Source organism: Anastrepha obliqua, chromosome 5 (assembly GCF_027943255.1).
Source record: "Anastrepha obliqua isolate idAnaObli1 chromosome 5, idAnaObli1_1.0, whole genome shotgun sequence".
NCBI lineage: Eukaryota > Metazoa > Arthropoda > Insecta > Diptera > Tephritidae > Anastrepha > Anastrepha obliqua.
The window spans coordinates 61,617,461-61,640,930 of NC_072896.1; the positions used below are offsets into that span (position 1 = coordinate 61,617,461).

Below are 23,470 nucleotides of genomic sequence, written 5' to 3' on the forward strand. Positions count from 1 at the left end.
CCGTGTTTTTGATAAAGCACACTTGCCATAGGCTTTCTGTAACATTTTCAACGATTCGGCACACGAAATCCTGTTCAAAACACACAATTTAAGACAAATTCTTTGTTCGATATTTTTATTCATAGTGAACATCGCAGAATGCACCTGCGGTTGACTGATATAAGTAAAGGCCAAAAATAAGCTAATTGACAGATCGCACTCAAACTCTGCGACACTATAGAGGACAGTTATACAAACATTCCAGCAAAACAAATTTAGACATATGTGCTACGCGCGCTTTTTAAATGAACAATTCCCGATATTTTTTTTGACAGAATGTAAATTTATTCAATGTAATATTTTCGAAGTTGTCAGAAATGGATCATTAGATGGTGGTTGTCATTTAGTGTTAAGTCAAAAATTATTAAAAATAATTATTAAAACTAATAGAGAAAGTACATCTGAGGGAAAGTCATGATGTACAAATACAAAATGTTTATCATTTGATTTGCAAAGAAAACTTCCGTGTCCAAAACTTTCTGTTTCGTTAACTTATTATAAGCGAAATATGTACGTAAACAACTTATAAATATATATGTATATAGTTGACGCATGCACCCATTTAAGATATTTGGTCGAGCTTCTCGTCCTATTTGTGGCATGTTAATGTTGTTCCCCGAATGGACGGGCCTACAATTTTAAGCCGACTCTGAACGGCAGATATTTTTTATGAAGAGCTTTTTCATGACAGAAATACACTCGTTTTCAAAATGGGCTATAAAACTTCTTTAGATGATTATAAATTTCACGTTTCGAATCTTTCACCTAAAAGAGGAAGACCACCTCCATTATACCTTAAACCTCTAACGGAAGAATAATTTAAAGATATGGATATTTGAAAATAAAGGTCGCATAATGTAAAATAATGTTTTAATTTATTCAAATGTAATTCATTAAATATCTCGAAACAAAGTATATGTTATGACTTGGGCCACTTTCATAATTAGTGTTAGTTGCAGTATAAACCATTTACTTGTACTTAATGTACCTATGTAATTCGTAGCGTTAATTATAAAGCTTTATTACTCGAACGGAGATTTTCACGTACATGGGACAAAAACATATTTTCATATCAAGTATAGCCGACACTTTTAGAGTAATGATATTAACTTAAACACAAAAGAAAAAATACTAATTCTAATCTGTTTAAAGCACATCAATCTAAACAGAATGTAAAGAGCGTGCGCAAAATGTCAGGAAACGAAAAGTCAAAAATTTGTTCAATCGCTGTGCAGAGGAGCTTTCGTTGGCAGTTGAATAATAGTTCAATAAATTTTAAAAGCTATAAATAACATGTAGCTCACCAAAATGGGTAAAATTGATGAAATCTCTAATTGAAAAATCCGCCCATTTTAAAGCTAACAAAACAAAAAAATAAATATTACAACGCTGATGTGATTAATAATTTCTTAATGCCCATTGGCAGTGTGCAGGAAGGCTTTTGATTTCATCGGATCCGGTACTAGAAGTTAGATTCTCACAAATAATTCAATATGTAATTTTTATTATAATTATAAGCATGGTATACTAATTTCACAAAAGTTATCATATCATTTGATAATTTTAACAAAATAGACCCGACTGAAATGGCCAGTTGATACTTATTAAACAACGGTTTGATAACTTCGATCAAAACGCTGAAGCTTACGAATTCACACCAAAGGAAAAATACGTCCAAGCTCGGAGTAAAATGGTAAAAGTGTCTCTATTGTTTCTAGAGTGGGTGTCGGTCAGTGATTACGAAACGCTAAAAGAGCATCTTATTTGCGAATTCCAATTTGAAAGTTTTCACAAGTACATTTAAATTTGAAAAAGATAGCATGTTTTGGAAACCTCGAAGATAGTTAAGGAATGATTTCATTCACAAAAAATAAATAAATAAGTAAATTCTAAGTATAATCATGTAGGGCTGAACAAATAAACATATGTATTTTAAGAATAACAAGGGATAAACATGTTTTTCCAAACAGCAAACAAAGAAACTAATATACAAGTCGTGTACCAAAACAGTAAGATGAGGTATGGTATACTTATAAATAAGACTGTGAAATATGTTGGCAGTCAGTCCAGTATTAACATAGGGTTAAGAACTACCCTATAATTAAATTCAAAAAAATAAATTTTTATATTTTTCCAAAGTTAAGCAAGTCTTAACTGGCGATCCTGCCAGGAGTATCATATACATTGATGCTCCAGTGATCGGACCAAACAATAGTCATCCTTATCACAGCAAGGACATACATACATAATCCTTCATAACTTCCTTCATACTTTGGCCTTGTCTTATGTAAAAAAATAAAGGCTGAAAGGAAAAGGAGTGAAAATACAGTGAACAAAGAAATAAAAAATTTAGTGATAGAAAAACTATTCGTGTTTCTTCCATTAAAAAAAAAAACAATGATCTAATTCTCATAGAAAATCTTTGGAGAAACGTAATAAACTTAATGCACGAGGAAATTTGGACACCATTGACGTTATCGAACAAATCGACGTGAACACAATGATTCAGCAGATGGCCAATTTGCAAGTAATGCTTCCAAGCAGAAAATGCAACATTAAGAGCCCGGATAGGTCAGATCCAAGTTAATCCAGCAATGATTCCACAAGCAGCAGAACGATTGGAACCAGTCAATATAACTTATACCAATCCAACCGATATCAACCTGGACGTTTTTAAAGCACTACCGGTATTTGACGGCAACATTTCCAAATACCGCCACAGGAATTCCAACAGATATGTAGAAGCTCTATCAATTATAAAAACTAAAATATAAGGAGCAGCAGCTGATGTGTTGACCAACCATAACACAATATTTAATTTTGATGCAATCAGGAATAGATTGGACTATACCTATGCTGATAAATGACCTTTACATGTGTTGCAGGACGAGATGAAGAGACTCACACATGGTAAAGATCGAAAGTTACGTCTAGCTATGCACAACATTCATCCAACCAACAATAAACACTACAATGAGAAACAACAATTACAAGTGATATCAATGCATGGTAGTTCTATAATTAATACGAAACAAACTATTATGTTTATGAATGAAGATTACATTTTTTTGAGGTAGATGAGATAAATGGGTTTGATTTGATACTAGGATGGATCGGAATAAAGAAATTGAACGTGGTTATAAATTTGAACATAATGACATTGGAGGTGTTAAGAAAGTCGGATATTAGTGAAAAATGTATGCAAATTACACTATAGGGATAGACACGTATAGAGCAGAAATCGATAGGTTAATGAAGGACAATAATGACACAGGACCGTTACCCTTCACTACAAGATTAAAGCTAGAATACGGGCAGATACAAAGGATCCTATATGGGCCAAACAATATACAAATGATATAAATTACGTAGAATTCGTAAATAAGGAAATTAACCAATTATTGAAAGAGTGAATAATACAAAAAAGCTACAGCCCATGCAATTCACCCATGTTAACCGTACATAAGAAAGGTATAGATGAGAGTGGAAACCCCAAAAGACATATGGTTATAGATTTTAGGAAATTAAATGAACATACGATGACAGGCAGATACGTAATACCAGACATAAATATTACGCTGCAAAACTTAGGGAAAGCCAAATTTTTCACTACACCGGTTTTCATCAAATTAAGATAAAAGAAAGTGACGGAGAGAAAACAGCGTTTTGTGTGAATGCAGGTAAATAGGGAGTTCATACGAATGCCTTTCGGAATGAAGAACGCTCCATCTATTTTCCAAAGATGTGTGGATGACATCGTGCGCGATATGTTTACATTGACGATGTAATCATTTACTCCTCATCCTATGAAGAGCATATGAAACTCATCCGAACTATTTTTAACGCATTAAATAATGCCTCTTTAAAAGTGTCCAATGAAAAGTCAAAATTTTTCATGGAAGAGGTAGAATACTTAGGTCATATTGTAAAGCACAATAGAATTTCAACTGATCCGAATAAAATAAAAACGATAGAAAATTATACCAATACCAGAAACCCTCAAAGACCTTAGAGGATTCTTACGACTTACTGGATACTATAGAAAATTCGTAAAAAAATATGCAGCTCTAGCTAAACCCTTAACTTTACATCTTAAAGGAGATAATTCCCATATCGGAAAAAATAAAAGTAAGATCTATAGACAAGTTCACACAATAACCTTTACTGACGAAAATTATCTGATATCCGAATTAAAAAGTTTTTTGCAGCCGAAAAAAATCGCAGCAATACATACAGCAGCTTAGGATTTATTAAGATATGGACAAATTATAAAAAACACGTTCACAGATATAAAATTCGTATATACACCAAATAAACTCGAAGACATAACACAACCTTATAGACAGTCAGAATGAGTTAAACAAACACACGAGCGAGCATACAGGGGATACAAAAATAATGTAACAGAACTATTAGAATAATACTATTGGCCGAACATAAAACAAAAATGTAAGGCATACAACAAAAAGTGCACAGCTTGTGTTTACGGCAAATATGAACGGAATCCCAGAAGAGAACCATTAAAAGGATCAGACGTACGAACACAACCAGGGGAATACATACATTTAGATATTTATTTTAATGAATACATAACATATTTAGTAGCAGTAGAAAAATTCTCAAAATACATAACTATCAGACAATTAGACTCAAAAACATAAATGGACAAGGGAGTAGAAGAAATCCTTATCAACAATTTTCCGAACTGTAAACGACTCATGACAGATAACGCAAGTTGTCTGAATATTCCACTGTTAAAACAAATGTGTACAAAATACAGACACCAATAATATAAAGGAATTGAACAACACAACCCATACCAACACAGAAAAAAAACCCCAAAGGATATACATTTTAACTTAATAACATACAGCAGTAAAAAAATTAAAAGACGCATCGGAGAAAACATTACAACGTCTAAACCAGGGAACTAGACACCGAACTTTCAAACAAGGAGATCAGATATTGGTGTTAAGGACTAACATCAGAAGCAAAAGCGACAATCGTTACAAAAAATACGTAGTGCAGGAAGATCGTGAGTACACGATTTTGACTAAGGAAGGAAAAGTTATTCACAAAGACAAAGTAAAAAATTACACAGTTACAGGAGACGACAATGAATTACCTGATATTACTAGCCATGGTCATCATAATCCAATATAACAACCATAACTAACAGGAAATATATTCTAACTAGAACCGACGATGTATATTTATTTGACGAATACATATTTTTATTCAACGTAACTAATTGACAAAAAATTACCACATCATAATATTTAATAAGAACTAAATATCCTATCATTGCTATTTACAAATGTCCTATCATAAATAATCATAGTAAACTATTTAAATTGACACCACTTAGAACTAAGCATGTAAAAATTTTCACCGATAAGGAAATTGCCCTTTGCAAAATATGATAGTTACACTAAAGTGAATAACTGTAAAAATTATTTAGGCAAGAACAAGGAACAACCATTAATTCGGTATAAATCGGGACGTTTTAATTTAGGAAGGGGAGAGTTAAGGAATGATTTCATTCACAAATAATAAATAAAAATAGTTAAGTAAATTCTAAGTATAATCAAATCCAAACATATGTATTTTAAGAATAACAAGAGATAAATATGTTTTTCCTAAACAGCAAACAAAGAAACTAATATACAAGTCGTGTACCTAAAACAGTAAGATGAGGTATAAATATAAATACGACTGTCAAATATGTTGGCAGTCAGTCCAGTATTAACATAGTGTTAAGAACTACCCTAAAATTAAATTCAAAAAAATTAATTTTTATATTTTTCCAAAGTCAAGCAAGTCTTTAACTAGATGCGTCGGTGATCCGGTATATGGTGGATGGACTGAAAAACCAAACCGGCTACAAGTATGCTTTATACAGCACGAAAAACTTCTCTGAACTCAAAACGCAGTACAAAGTTGAAGGAGGAATGCAAAACATAGAAGCAGCTCCAAAAAATAACAAAATTAGCGAAAACACCAAAGAAGAAGGGAACATATATTACTTTATAATAAATCAAATATTAGAAAGCAACATTGTTTTAATTGTGGATCTGTAGAGCACAAGAGAGCCGAGTGCAAAGACGACCCGAAGTGTCCACAGTGTCACAGAACACAGTGTCCACAATTAAACACATCTCAAAATAGACCTCGTCAAAACCGCAGACACAAAACAACGTAAACGTGATACTTGATAAATGTAGGCTTGAATCGATCGGGCTGAATTATGTTGATGTAGAGTGTATCATTGGCAAGGCCGTCGATGGTACAATATTAAAAAAGGACATTTATATGAAATACTTTAAAAACAAAATTTTAAAGCCGAAACATAAAGCTGTATGGTGTCAGCAACGCTGAAAAGTCCCGGGTCTAACACATAAATGACAATAGTTTTATTGCATTCACCTCTTTTTCAGTTAGTGCTAACCTCAAAAAGGCAGCTGTTAAAATTTCATAATATTCTATTCATTAGTTCGTGAGTTATTGTGCTAAGAGGGACGCTACTTTTGTTATTTTCAAAACAATGGATCAAAAAGAATTTCGCGGTTTAATTTTACACTGCTTCTTGATGAGAAAAATCCTGCTCAAGCGGTACCTTTTGGTTAGATTTATAGATTTGGTCCTTGTTGAGAGCGTTTTGGCATCCCACAAACGAACTTCGTCTAAATACGGGATGCCCCAAGTGAAGATTTCATTCGCTCATGGGTGCAAAGGTACCGGGCAGCAAATTCGGTGGCAAACAGCCGTGGCTCAGCCGGACATTGAGAACAAATGAAAATATTAAACTCGTCGCCACAAGATACATGATAATCCACGTCAGTCTGTGCGTCAGAAAGCGGCTGCCTGGGACTTCCAAAAACTTTTGTGCATGAAATGCTCAGGAACAATCTTAGACTTCCCCTTTTCAAAATTCAAATCGTACAAGCCCTTAAGCCTAACGATTAAAACTTCCATAACAATTTTTGCGAGACAATGTTGGGCCGATTTGGTACGGTAAACACTATATTTTGGAGTGATAAAGCCCATTTTCATTTAAATGGAGATTAACAAATTATTGGTCACCTACTATACTAAAAACAGAACGCGCTATTAAACCATCAACAGCTACTTTACAATTCCAAAGTCATGGTTTGGAGTGCATTGTCAAGCAGTGGAATAATTGGATCATATTTTTTTGAAAATCGTCGAGGGTAAGCAATTTCTGTGAACTGTGTCTCTCGGTGCATGATAAACGCCTATTTTCTGTCAATAATGCGAGAAAATATTTCCTTCAGCACACACACTCTGCTTTAGCAAGATGTCCCCACGCCGCACAGAGATACCATGGTGATACTGCGTGATTCCTTCCATAACCCCTATAGTAAAGTTCCCCGTATAGAAAAGTCTGTGCAACAAATACAGCGATAATCTAAACATTAAAAGAAAAAGTCGTTCGCGAGGTTAATGGTTTCCCAGTCATTTGCATGCGGAGTTTATCATTTAAATGAACGACGCTTGAGATTTTGCTACAATAATTGTTTTTTCTAGGTCGGTACATCTACAGGTAATCATGGGCACAACGAAAGATCCACGATTTCTTTAAGGGGGTCCTCTAGTTTCTCGTCTGTTTTTTTTCGGGTTTTTCAATAATTTTTAACGGGCAAACGATCAAAATAATAAATCTCATTGTATTCACATAATCTTTAGTAACATTTAAATGAGCTTTACAAATTTTTTGAAGACAAAATATATAATAGAATAAAAGTTATAGTGGCCGACAAGAAGACATAAAGTAAAAGAGGTGCTTGACGGTGACCAAGATTGCGGCTGTTTGGCTTATCTGAAATCGAAAAACCAAACGACATTTTAATCTTCATATTTAAGACTAGCGATTGAACTAGAATGAATTCTTAATTACAAAAATTAATTTTTTTATACACTTTTGAAAATTAAATTCTATTTTTTACTTATTTTTTCTTAATTTTTTCGCTCATAGGAAAAAAACTATCGAAGCAATCATGATAATCCTAGTTCAATCGCTGGCTTATAATATATTAAAGATGAGGTATATATTTGAACAAGATCGGTTCAGTACTTTTTGAAATATCGTGGTCACTATTTTGAAAAATAGTGTTTCGAGAAAAACGCGTTTCAAAGTTCGCGCAGCGTTGAGCGCGCTAAGTATACCTGCTCCGTTCAAGGCCGTAACTTGTGAGCCACTTCGAATATCGAAAAATCCTTCAGCACATACTTTTAACACATGTTGTAAATGTGATTTATGAAAAAAAAAAATTCGATATTTTCGACCCAAGAAACTAGAGGACCCCCTTAAACTACCTTAAATCAGTCTATGATTCTGTATCAAATCGAATTTTTTAAGTAATTGTAAATAATTATGGTTACACCCGTCGTAGCCGAATGCGTTACACCAAAATTAAGAAAAAGTTTTTTCTAGTATCGGTCGCCCCTCGGCAAGCAATGGCAAACCTCCTAGTGTATTTTTGCCATGAATAAGTTCCTCATAAAAACCCATCTGGTTTCTCCGTTTGTGGAACAACATTAAGACGTACGCTTCAAATAAGAGGAGGAACTCGGCCGAACACCCCAAAAGGGTGTAAGCGCCAATTATATATATATACATACATATAAGATAAATATAGAGATTGAAACTCCCACGATGGAGTGAGATTTTGGAAGATTGTGATTTGGATTTAATTTATTTTCATTAAACATGTTTTTTTTTGTTTGCTTTACTACAGATGCTTTTTAGAATATACGATTTTATAGATTATAGGTTCATTGTTATCATTTTCTTCATATTCGTAACGGATATTTATATTCGTAGACTTCATGCGATGATTCATAAAATATTTAATGAATGTGTGGAAATGTAAAGCCAATCACAGTTTTTGGACCACCCTAATATGTGTACATATATTTGCGAATACAAATGTTTTCAATTAGAATCCAACCGCGTTAAGCCTTCATAGTAAATTAGGAATGCACAGCAAAATTATTTAAAAACACAGCAAGACTTCCTCGATTATTGTGAATACGTTGAAAGAATATTGTTGCATGACTGCTTTTGAATTCGTGTATTTATGCACATGTGTACAAATAATATTATTAGTCGTATGTACAGATTGATACACTATACAATAAAGAGGAGGAAATATTGGCATCCAAGCCTCGCTATTTTCCTTGTTGAATTGAGACTCCCAGAAGGCCTGGAATTCGAAAACAAAACGATTACTAAAAATAAAATGCAGGAATTCGCCGGGCATGGTACTCGTGGACTTGGTTTTTCTTCCGTTTAGACGAGTTTTTGCTTAATATAATCCGGCAATAAAAAATATCTTCCGCTGAACTGCTGAACCGCCAGCTATTCGGAAATTCGGTTGTTCCATTTCAATCTTACATAAATCAAAATGCAGCTCCTTGGGGAACTTATAATAATTTAATAATAATTTAAATTTTGTTCGTTTTTTATTCGAACAATTTTTTTAAGAAATAAATAAAATGACTTAGAGTGGAAACTCTATAGAAAAAATCACTTTTATTGCATTTTATATCCAAATCACAGCAAAAAGCATTGACGGAGCTATCTGAAAAGTAATGTAATATCAAATATCTCATGAAAGTCTATGATCAATAATATCTCTTTTCAATTTATTCAAGTTGTATACGTTTAAAACTATTCTAATTAAAACCTATTTAAAAACAGAAAGTAGCTTGCTTGTGAAAAAACTACTTTTGATCGTATACTTAGAGCCGAACAAATAAGAGTCTATCTTTCATCAAATATTTAATGTGATCTTAAGAAAAAAGTCTTACTTCTCAGTATTATTGTAAATCTTTTACTAATTTTAAAATATTAGGTGAAAATTTATTTTCTAGCTTATACAAATTTTCACATTAATTTAATATTCACCTTCACTCTCTATTTTTCAATGAGTACATACGTAAAAGCTTAATATGGTCACATTCAGGCTTCAGGCGTTTTACTACTACATATATGTGAAAGCGAGAAAGATGTTTCAATGCAAAACCTTTTTATTATTGAATTATGTAGCAGGCCTATATAAAATATAAAAAAATTTGTTCATACATGTGTTAGACATTTAATTAATCTCAAAGTGTATTCAATACAGTGTCTACTAAGGGGGCGTCCATAAATTACGTGAAATGTTTTTTTTTTCAATTTTCTGTACCTCCCTCCCCCCTGATGAGATGTCGTGAGATTTTATTCAACCCCCTCCCCATCCCCCAATCTCACGTGAGATTTTTCAAAATGTGGGTTTCTTATGTAAACGCGTTAGATTGTTATTGTAAAAAAAAATTGCTTCGTGCTTTTCAATATTGCTGAGAGTTATAAGTGTAATAAAAATTTAACAATACTCGTAGAAGACTTAAATCGTAACTACTGCGATTAAAAAAAGAATATCTACTCTAATTCAGTCCATGGAGAATCATGCGCGGTTTCAAGAGAGACTATTGTGACCAACATGTCTATATGATTTTCAGTAAAATCATCTGCTCCTTCAACTTCCTTCTGATCTATCCACTCTAAGCCGTTGACGCTTTCGCACAGTAATTCATTAGCTCGTCTTGCGACAATCCGTGAGGGTCGCACTTTGCGGTACATACGCGCTTGCTTAGCCGGTGCAATGTGAGCTTCTCGCCTGTGCTCTGCAGCTCTTGTGATAGATGCGAAGTAAATACCGAATGTACTGCAGCATCTTTTCTCTAAATCATCACGTATACTTGCTGATGAAGGCATTCAGCGGTTGAATCGGTAGGCGTATTAGAAATGGAGCAAATGACTTTCCGTCATGTTCTTTAAAGTCCGGAATTATCAAACGTCAATCAACCTAAGTGATGGAGTATGGAGATGGCAGAAAACGGTCGTGAAGAATCATATGCAGATCACTCCGGCGTGGGCTGCAGCAGTTCTGATTATCGCATTTCACAACCTAAAAAAAAAATTAAAAACAATTTCCCTTTGTAACTCTTAATAAAAATTTGTTGACATTCGCGCTCTTTAAAAAACTAAAAAAAAAAAAATAAAATAGGCACGCATAAATATTTTATATGAATCAACTGCAATGTACCTGGAGTAAATATTGGCTCTCTCTAAACAAAGAAGGTTGGAACCTGTCCGTGTGTCGCTGCCCTCAGCTCGTACGCTCTTGTTCATCGAGTCGCACGTTCGGCTGATAGTGGTACGAAAACAAACGACGGGCTACACTTTACCGTAAATTCAGATTAAATTGAGCTATTTGGTATAAAACTAATATGGTGGTTTGACAGTAGGAATGTATAATGTCGAAGTATGAATGAAATTATTTTCTTTCGAACGAATTAGTGAATGATCTTAATCATACTACGATTACGCTTAAGATTAAATCTTAAGCATGTACAATCTGGATAATGGACCAAAATATATTAGTATAATTTTTTTTTGTTTCAATCAGAAAAAAAATTGCGTGATATTTGCCGAGACCGCCTCCTCTCTCCAACGTAAGATTAGATGAGATTTGACTCGACCCCCTCCCCCCTTAAATATCTCACGTAATTTATGGACGCCCCCTAAGTACTCACAGCGCAAGAATTCGTCATCTCTCAAGCTTTTGAAATTTATTGAAATAGTTTAAATAGACCTTCGCTTAAAAAAATTTATAAAGAAGATTGCATTGTGTACATAATTTTGAACAAAAATCAAATATAAAGAAAAAAGCATGGGAATAACATGTACAATATGCAAAGTCACAAGCGGAAACCAACTTCCTTTACTCGCCATCCCCAAGGGAGGTATATTATTTCCGCTTTATGTTCCGACTAGGAGCGCTAATATGTGCACAGAGATATTTTTTTTATAGTAGTACTTTAGTTCTTTTTAAAAATGTCATCTATAACTATATGGTATGTTATCAAGGAATAAAAAAAGCAAGCATGTCAGCGAAAATATGCGAGAGTCATTTTGAGGAAGAAGACTTCATTGTTGCCAAGACTTCAATGGGGCCAAATGCAACACCTTCTCGAAATCTTTCTCTATGTTCCGAATTTGAAAAAATATCTCTGAAGTGACATAATTGATGGAATGAGTTATATATATATATATATTTGGCGCGAACACCCTTTTTGGGTGTTTGGCCGAGCTCCTCCTTCTATTTTTGGTGCGCGTCTTGATGTTGTTCCACAAAATGGAGGGACCTACAGTTTCAAGCCGACTCCGAATGGCAGATATTTTTTATGAGGAGCTTTTTCATGGCAGAGGGGAGGTTTGCCATTGCCTGCCGAGGGGCGACCGCTATTAGAAAAATGTTTTTCTTAATTTTGGTGTTTCACCTAGATTGGAACCAACGTTCTCTCTGTGAATTCCGAATGGTAGTCACGCACCAACCCATTCGGCTACGGCAGCCGTCGTGCAATGAGTTAGTGGACTCAAAAATACAAATGCACTATTACATACAAGCCCATTTAATCTAATGAAAACCAGTTAAAATCGATATTACTGGACTACTTATATGTAGATTCACGAGTATATTTTTTACGCCTTCCACCAAATATGTAAGAAATTTTGTTCGTTCAAAATTATTAAAAAAAAGAACACTGCTCATTTATAAAAATCATAATGTCGAAATAACAAAGAATATTAAATAAACAATTTTCTAAAACTTACTTCCTCGAAGCAAAAAAGAGAATAACTAGCCAAACCATAGCAAAGTATCTGACACAGACCGAAAACTAACTAAGCCGTAATGTGTGAAAAACGACTGAAAACATTTTTGTGTAACATTTTGATCCGATAATTTCTCAACCACTTTGTCTCTTTTACGGGAAACAACAAAAATAATTAACGGGCTAAAATATACAACGAAAATATTTGTCATAAAATTCTATTATAAGCATAGATGGGCACACTGTATTATATACATATATACTGCATAAAAAATAGCAGTAATCAGTAAAAATTTACTGGTAATGCAAATTAAATTTCAGTAAAAATATTTACAATTATTTTATTATTTATAATTATTTCCAGTAATCAGTACAAAAACTTTTACTGAAATTGCAATATCAATGAAAAATTATATTTACTGCATTTTTATTGCTACTGAAAAGTGCCCATCTAGGGATGGCCAGAAATAACATAAAAAAAGTGTGTAAGGATTAATTTCGTTAGCGCATATAATAATATTTGTAAGTTACCATAAAGCGGCACATAGCATGTTACTTCGTTGCATGATTAACTCTTTGGTCCCTACGATACATTTCCGTAATAAATATTCGTTCCATTTAAAGATATCCAGGTATCCAGAGCAAACTACGCCTGCAATGCCGCAATGCTCGTTCTCGCCATAAACTTGATGAGATCTCGAATTCTATTGAACCTTACATAATGGTATGACTACATACTCAATTAAACTATGTATTGCAATTTAACTCAACTTTTTATTGATTGTTGGTTGATGACATTTTGCGTATAAAATCCACATCCTAAACCCACGTAGATGGGGTATCTTCTCATATTTTAGAAAATTGTTCTGCAGTTGCGTACCCGATTTTAATAATTTTCAATTTTCCAACTATCGACCAATTCCTAAATTGTCAACGGTTTCTAAAATGTTCGGTTTTACCATACCGATTCTTCCAAAGCATTCGACAAAATCAGCCATTAATTTTAGGATCTAAACTACGTAGTTTGGGTTTTCACACAATTTTTCTATCTTGGATAAAATCGTATCTCTCGTCACGCAAATGTGTAATCGTGGTAGATAATGATTCTTCTCATCTTTTCATTCCCAGGAAAGCATTTTGGGCCCCCTTCTCTGTTTTAAATACTTTAAATTTCTTTTATATGCTTATGATTAAAAAGTGTTGACGATATCAAGTAATTTAGAGTATGTTAAGCTCCAGCCAGAACTTAATAAACTTGCTTTCTAGTGTAATAAAAACAAATTAAAATCAAATATAAAAAAGTGTAAGTAAGGTGAGGCAAAATTATTCAACCAATTTCGCTTTTTATTTAATTTTTTACTAACAAAAAAGGCGATGGAAATCTTTATTTTGATCTTTACGCGCTCCGTTGGTTATGTGTTTGTATACTGCGGCTGATTAATTTTGTACAGTTCTTGTATTAGTTGTTATTATTCCATTGTTATGGTTATTCCATTAAGAAATTTATATTTATTAACCTATAAATATATTAAATAAAATAATATATGGATTTGGAAGACGAATCTATTTAATGGAGATTCCTTTATTAAATTACTTAATACAGGAAAATAGTAGCAACTGGTTCTGTGTAGCTGAGTTCTATTTAACCTGAAATGAGGACGGAGAGTTAAGTAGATCGTTTGACAAGCTAGGGAACAACGGTGAAAAATTTTACGAGAATAATATAATGTAAAAGTCTAAATTTAAATATATTCTGTAGGATAATTCGAGCGAAATTCGTAGGTATTTAAACGGGAATGCATCACACCAAAATCAAAATCAAAATCTAGTTTTGACGATAAAGTAAATAGACCACATCGACTCTTGCGAAATACTTAAATATGTTTGTTTATGCCCCCATCAAATGTTTATAAAGTATACAAAGATAAATGTAATTAATGAAAAGTTAGCTTTGTTTTTAAACACATTTCCGTGAGTTTGATGAACACGATGATGCTGCCTGTGTTTCCAGTCGAAACAGATTCGAAATCAAGAATATCAAAACAGAGTTCATTTGTATATATTAGTATTTATTTTCCTTTGAGTTTTTGCCTAACTCTTGCCTAAATATTTTCAGTAGGGTTGACATCAGGCGGCTATGAAGTCCAATCTAACATTTCAATCCCATTTTGCTGTCTCCACTAGTTAGCTAGTTATTCCAAACATCTCCACAGTCGGCGATAATAATACTTATTGGTAAATTTTATTCCACATAACTGCATTAAAATGGGCGGCAAAAACAAATAAACGCCCAATCGTTTTTCGGATAAGCAGCCCCAAACATGAACTCTTAACTGTCGTCAACGTTGCTGCGTTCGTTAGTCTTATTAAAAAAACCATTTGTTTCATGTAACCTTATACCTTTAGATCGGATCGTCCGATTTTACTCGTTCTTTTTTTATTTCATTTTTGGTTCCAAGTGGCGTTAGAGTCAAGTTATTCTTCTTTTTCTTAATTGGAGCGATAACCACTTACGCGATTTGGTCGAGTTTAGCAAAGCGTGCCAGTTGCTTCTTTCTCGTGCTAACCGACGCCAGTTGGCCGCACCAAGTGAAACCAATTCCTTCTCCACTTGATCTTTCCAACTCAGAGGAAACCTTCTTCATCCTCTACCACCGCCAGCTGGTACAGCATCGGTCGGAGCGTTTGTATACATTTGGGTGACATGATCCAGCCAACGAAGCCGCTGGATCTTTATTCGCTGTACTATGTCTATGTCGTCGTATAGCTCATACAGCTCATTCATTACAAAGGTCTAAAAATCTTCCGTAAAATCTTTCTCGCAAACCCTCATCGGGTATTGTCATCGTGCAAGCCTCTGCGCCATACTTTAGGACGGAGATGAGAGAGCCTTGAAGAGTGTTAGTTTTGTTCGTCGATGTCCAATCCGTAAAAATATAGTGTGTTTCGATTCTCCTTTCTTATTGTTCTTTAGCCGAGCTATCGCTATTCTCACCTCGTCATAGTCGTGTAGCGAAACGACAGTCCTTTCGCAATGATTGGATGTCTCTCTGGATGTTAAACACCAGATCGCTGCCTTTGTTCCTATCGGCCATCATCTCAAGTTCTTCGCACTTACGTATCTCGCCCTCTCGTTTCTTCATTCGCGGCAGCATGACGTTCTTCGTGGTACCAAGTGTTTTTTTCGGTCTCGCTGAAATCCAATTTCTTCTTTGACGAGGGTACGTAAAGAATGGGAAATGCTGCTCCATTGCTCATGCATACCAGAGCCAAGTTATTACTACACGGTTTTAGCTTTTATGGCTCGACTATACTCATTTTCGAAACATAAACTTTTGCAAAATATTTATCCACTAGAAAGCTCTGGGGCCAGAAGAGAGTGATATCACAACTCCTAATTCCAACAAAGGAGAAAGCAACATTCAATGAAGCTTCACAATATCAGATAGGAAGATATATCAGTAGCAACAAGATGGTTTGGAGAATCTTTTCACTCTCTATACATAAGCGTAATATCTCTGTGGTCCATGTAGGTATGCACCTTGAAAACGGACAACAGCAACAGTGATTCATTTGCAAAACCGTACAAGCACCTCGTTATAAAAATTGAGAAATTGTTTATGCAGAAAATGACGTTACTGGGGCGTATAATTTATTTATATAATTGTCTTGCCATAAGTTCTGTGACAAAATTTACAATGCAAATTTTATGATTACATTACATAAGGGTGGTAAAAGTGCAAGTGAGATTTACGAATCTCTGAAAAAACGTAATGTTTAAGAATATTTGTTTACCGCACGATCAATCGATTTTCCCAAACGTCTGCAGTGATAGACAGAAAACGAAGTGATCGCCCTCGCGTGATTCGAACCAGTGCATGGTTCACAGAAAATTGGACAGTCTCAAATATGCTGCAATAGATGAATGGCCTAATCGTTTGAAGGCTTGTGTAAAAGCAAATGGTGACCATTTCAAATGAAAATTCAATTTTTGTTTTTTTTTTTTAATATCATATCTATAACGGACTTAACTTGTAACAGATCTTTTGGCAGGACTAAGTACACTTAGAGTTTATTTAAACCAGTCAAGTTTCACTGTTTTTCCAAAAAAGACCGATTTTATTCTCAAATCCTGGATCACCCCAATTTTCGCTAAAAAAATCAAGCTAAAAAAAGTTTCGTAAAAATTATAACAATCATCCAATTAACACATAATACTAAGATTAGTTAATTATTTTCTAATACAATGACAATTTTTTAAACAATAGTGATACATTTCGACCCAATGTGCCGACATATGTGCAGTGGGAATAAATAGGTAAAGCAAAGACGATAAAAAATGTGTTGACGTCGCCACTGCGCCCAGCAATATTGTTTTTGCATTTCTATTCCTTTGATTGAGTTTTGTTTTTTAGTTTTTTACTTTCCATTTGTCATTGGATTACTTTCCAATGTGTACGGTGATTTATTATTGTGTTGCTACAAACAAGCCCACTTCAACACATTGAGATGCAGTCAGGTTGATTATAAGGTAAACGTGAAATAATTTTGTTTTGAGAAACGAACCGAAACTTACAGTACTTGCTTTTGAATATTCTTTCTCCTCAACACAATATTCTTTTTAAGGTGCATTTTTTCACTTCGCCTTTGATTTTGTATTTACATACATTTTGATCAAAAAGTTCCCGGTTCTGTTTTTCTTTTTGTTAGATTGCCGCAGCTTTGATGAACATTCCTACCAAAATTTTATCGCCATTACTTGAAATTTTAAAAAGTTACGTCGCCTTGAGTAAATCAACCTCTGCATGTGTTTTCGATTATTTACAGATTCTCTGGAAGTAACTAATGAACTCAATACCTTTTTTTCATATATTGGAGAAGTTCGCTCTTTATATATCAATTTGAATGTAGACCTTTAAAAGATTTAAACTATGCCATGATACCATACTTCAAAGAAGGAAGTTTTAAAATGAAGTTTAATGTAGAGCTTTGACATAACATACTTATTTGTGCAAGATAAATTACTTTAGTCTCATGGCACTCACGAACTGAAGAGTTTTGTTCTTTTGACGTGATAACGTCTTATAATTTGATTTAGCCGGCTGCACGCACGAAAAAATGTGTCGTTATCTTGCTCATTAGTGTTACCTTGCTCATTTGTCGTTACCTTGCTCATTGCCGTTACCTTGCTCATTTGTCGTTACCTTGATCATTGCCGTTACCTTGAATGAACTGCAGGCGAAAGCGCGGAACGAACGACAAAGCAAACAAAGCAAACGAACGGCAACGTTCGACATCTTGCTCTCTCCTAATTAAGGGGTTATATACCTTGTGTTTTTCAAAAAAATCAAAATAAATTTTATTTCTTTATCGTAAAGTACAATCCCTTGAGAACATTTTCCAAAAATTTCATAGAGATCTGAGCAATAGATCGAAAGTTACAGCGTTTTAAATTGTGCGTCGTCACGTCCTGAGCGTACGGCCTCATGCGGCGCTTGAAACTTTAAACGCGATTATCTCAAAAACGTGTTTTTCCAAAAATGCTTTTGCGGTGGACGCGATTGCAAAAAAAGTATTCAACCGATTTTTATAATTTTTTTTTAAATTGTTCGTAATTGATGTCGCCTCTTAGTGAACGATCAACTTTTTATGTATAAATTTTTATTTTGCAGATATGAATTTTTTAATGCCAATTTTAGTACTGTAGAAGTGGAGTTTTTTAAAAACATGTTCCTATTTTCACAAAAATCAAAATATTTAATATATTGATCGTTCGCTAAGAAGATATAACCCTATACTAATGAAATCTTTTCGATTTTTTGATTTCAGTTGACTTGGTGGACTTGAATCGCGTCCACCGCAAGCCTCTTCCAAAAAAAGGATCTTGGGGGAAAACGCCATAACTCCGCCATTTTTAAATATTTTTACACAAACAAAGCCTTTTTTTTCTTTAAACATTGTAATATCCAATAATAAAAACTTTTATACAATAAAATTATTGCTACATATCTTTAAAAAAAACCCAACTTTCGCTAATTTCACCGGACCACAAGGTATATAACCCCTTAAGTGAGCGTATATATGTATGTATGCGCATATGTACATATATAAATTCACGTATTTGTATTTGCATATGCCTCCTTATTGATTATTATTAATTTGATTTACTTGAAGAATTTAAAATAAAACCAAGTTTGTTAATAATACCTGTTGTTTTAATGTTATTATTATTTTTTGACGTGATAACGTCTAATAATTCTATGTAGCCGGCTGGACGCACCAAAAAATTCGTCGTTACCTTGCTTGAACAGCATGTTATGTTATGTTATGTTATGTTATGTTATGTTATGTTATGTTATGTTATGTTATGTTATGTTATATTATGTTATGTTATGTTATGTTATATTATGTTATGTTATGTTATGTTATGTTATGTTATGTTATGTTATGTTATGTTATGTTATGTTATGTTATGTTATGTTATGTTATGTTATGTTATGTTATGTTATGTTATGTTATGTTATGTTATGTTATGTTATGTTCTGTTATGTTATGTTATGTTATGTTATGTTATGTTATGTTATGTTAAAGTATATTATGTTATGTTAATGTTAACTCATTCTCTATATCCATACAAAATATCTATCAAACAAATAAAATTAAAATTTTGAAAAATGCAACCATTCAATCAGTATTTTCTTATGACGTTATCACGTTAAACTATCGTCAGTAATCCGACTTTACAGACAACCTCTTTTTTATATTTATAAGGCAATTGATGAAAAACGTCTTTTGTTTTTTTTTTTTGTTGTGGTTACAAAAAATTATAGCAACAATACGCATACGAAATTCGATATTACATTTTGTAATAAGCAATAACTGGCCAAAGCGTCTATGGACACAGGCTTTTTTCTGTAAAATTATTGCATAATTAATAATATTTAAGAAAAATTTTAATAGAATTATATACTTATACAAACCTGTTTTCTTTGCAGGCGACCATTTTATTAAGTTTTTACTTTTACGCTTCTACTTACATTCATAAAAATAATTATTGATAACACAGGGTTTTATTTAAAAAAGTGTGGTTATAATATAGGATTCCTTTATAATCTCAGATTTCGGGAGAGAAATTTTAATTTTAATTACGGTTTGGGAGTTAAGCACGAAAAAGTAGATAATCTACTTATAGTGAACGTATTATTAGCAGCTAAATGAAATTAATGCATTTTAATTTTTGTGGGATAGATAAAGCAAACAAAGAAATACCTTTTTATGATTCTGGCTTTATGCGGCATAAGTTGTGCAACAATAAATAAATATAAGGTTGGCCAAAAAGTCTTGCGGTATTTCCGCAAGCTTGTCTTTGCAAGCGCGTAGTTCTAGTTGTATTCGTCGCATCGGTTCACGCTAGAACTTTTTGGAAAGCTCTTTTCACGTGCTAACACGTGTTTGATTAATTGTTGTTTGCTTTTAGTCGTTCGTGAGTTATAGCGTCGCAAACATGGAGCAAAATAAAGAGAAAATACGCCATATTTTACAGTACTACTACGATAAAGGCAAAAATGCATCTCATGCTGCCAATAAAATTTGTGCAGTTTATGGACCCGATACAGTTTCCATTTCCACCGCACAACGATGGTTTCAACGTTTTCGTTCTGGTGCAGAGGTGATCGAAGATGCGCCACGGTCCGGAAGGCCTGTCGTCGAAAATTGCGATAAAATCGCTGAATTGATCGAAAGAGACCGGCATAGTAGCAGCCGTAGCATCGGCCAAGAGCTGGGCATGAGTCATCAAACCGTTATAAACCATTTGAAGAAGCTTGGATTCAAAAAGAAGCTCGATGTATGGGTGCCACACGACTTGACGCAAAAAAACATTTTTGCCCGTATGGATGCATGCGAATCGCTTCTGAATCGCAACAAAATCGACCCGTTTTTGAAGCGGACGGTGACTGGCGATGAAAAGTAGGTCGCTTACGACAACGTGAAGCGCAAACGGTCGTGGTCGAAAAGCGGTGAAGCTGCCCATACGGTGGCCAAGCCTGGATTGACGGCCAGGAAGGTTCTTCTGTGTGTTTGGTGGGATTGGCAGGGAATCATCCACTATGAGCTGCTCCCCTATGGCCAAACGCTCAATTCGGACCTGTACTGCCAACAACTGGACCGCTTGAATGCAGCACTCATGCAGAAGAGGCCATCTTGGATCAACAGAGGCCGAATTGTCTTCCATCAGGACAACGCCAGGCCCCACACATCTTTGGTGACGCGCCAGAAGCTCCGGGAGCTCGGATGGGAGGTTCTTTTGCATCCACCGTATAGTCCGGATCTCGCACCAAGTGATTACCACCTATCTCTGTCCATGGCGAACGAGCTTGGTAGTCGGAAGTTGTCCACAAGAGAGTCCTGTGAAAATTGGCTCTCCGAGTTTTTTGACAATAGGGAAGCGAGCTTCTATAATAGGGGCATTATGAAGTTGGCATCTCGTTGGGAACTCGTCATCAAACAAAACGGCGCATATTTGACTTAAATCGCATTATTATAACCAATTTTATGAACAATTGAAAATTCAATAAAAATACCGCAAGACTTTTTTAACAACCTTATATTTGTAACAAAAAGCTCCAGCTGGTTTTGACCAGAAGACAATTTGTGAGTAATCAAATATAAAGTATTTCAACAAGGCAGATTTGTAAACTAAATGAAATGAAAGAAAAAAAAATTAAATGTGGGCATTCATGTCGATCATGATACTTAAAACTGAAAAAAACCGTTAGCATGTAGAATCAATAATAAACAAAAATAAATTTAAAGGAAAATGGTATAAAGGATATTTTTATTGTTTTGCTTAAACAGACGACTTATATTTATTTAACAAACTTCAACTAATTTTTATGTTTTTTGCATGTCTTTTGACAAAGTATCCACTCTTTTATAGATTTTGCCAACGTAGGCTTGAATTTGTAAGGCTTGTTCGTTTTGAAATTCGAATTTCTACGAGCTTCTGACGACTTTGTTTGTTAAGTATGCGTTCACTCCACGTATCCATATATGCATGTACGTAAATTTATACTTTGTGTTCAATGTTTTATATTAATTATTACTTCCAAAAGAAATCTTGGTACTATAACGAAATTGTACATATCAATAAAGGATTTTTAGCACGACAAAAAACAAAATTAAAAACTTCATCGTTGTTCAAAAATAACGAAACAATTGTGCAGTTTGCTTCGTTTTCTACACGCTTCACTTCTCAGGCACTGTGATGGATTTCTAAATCATAAAGATATACTCCTTGGCTTCCAAACACTTTTTCTTGATAACACCTCGAGTCCTGACGATAATACTAAACAAAATAAAAAGGAATTCACACTTTTTATAATGAAGACCAAAAAGGAGGTTTTGGGGGAAATAAGATGGCAAATTTTTGGTATACAAAAATTTCCAAAATAAAGTCCGAGGCAAGGCCAACTAGCAACTCTTCCCGAAGATGCAATATCATTTGCATTATTTTGTCATTCAGAACATATTTAAGGAGTAGGATTCACAGCGGCGGCTGAATGGGGCGCCTTATCTTTATGTCTATATAAACTTCCCACAGTGGAAATAATTACGCTGGAAACAAGCAATGGATTAAATTATAGTTGTTTTTTAATTTTCATGCGATTTGTTCCATTGTGATCCGGATTTGATTTATTTTCATAACAAAACATGTTTTTTTTAATTTTATTATTAATTTTTTTTAGAACAAAGAACGCGTTTTCATTTCATTTTAGTGTATATGTTTTGTTATACGCCTGAATATATATGTCACTTTTATGTTTTTTCAGTTTTTAGTGTTGTAAGAAAACCTATAAATATAAATAAACACTGGAATGAGCCCCTCTGAGCCACTTTTGTAAAACGATTCATCTTTTGCCTCAAAATAGGCCTCAGTTTCAGCGATAACTTCTTAATTCGAGCGAAATTTCTTACCAGCGCGTATTTTTTTAAGATCTGCAAACGGCCAGTACTCACTGGGAGCCAAATCATCCATGATGGATGTGGAAGAAGTTCAAAGTTTAATCCATGTAGTTTTGCCACTGTTTTGATTGGCTTGTGCGTTATCTTGTTTTTGGTCAACAGTGAGCAAACGAGGTACCCACTTTGAACAAAGCTTCCTCATAGTCAAATGCTCATGCAATATAAAGCCAACACGTTCTTTTGACATCTTTACGATGTCAGCTAACTCACGCAAGCTTTTGTGAATTTTTTTGATGTTTTCTGGTGTTACCGTCTCATTTGGACGTCCATCGTTTTATTGTTGCTTCTCAGGGAGCGGAGTCCCCATAACACTTTTCAAGTCATTGCTTCGCTTGAACGGTATTTTTTTCTATCAAGAATCAGTGTAAAATTAAAATACGAAACTATTTTTGGTCCATTGTTTTGAAAATAACAAATGTTGTGTCACTCTTAGCACAATAACTCATGAACTAATGAATAGGATACCATGAAATTTTAACACTTCAATATCTCCAGCATCATCGTTGAGGGTCTCATCGGATAACTCTTCATCCGGAAGTTGAACATTGTAAAGCAGACAACTGTTGTGCAAAGCTGTGCACATATTAATAATTTGTGTTGCTTTTTTGGAGAATAGTGGAGAGCTCTTGCCTGCAACAAATATCTAAATCGGTTTTTCAAGACTCCAATTGTTCTCTCAATGGTACTTCTCGCTTTAGCATGTTGTTTGTTGTTGGTCCTTTGTGGA

General features: G+C 34.1%; 1 protein-coding gene across 1 annotated transcript in view; it reads left to right on the plus strand.

Moving 5' to 3' along the window:
* LOC129248094 (uncharacterized) overlaps positions 1–23,470 on the plus strand; it is an 89,218-nt gene that overhangs the window by 40,571 nt on the left and 25,177 nt on the right. The gene's annotated exons all lie outside the window — the stretch shown is intronic.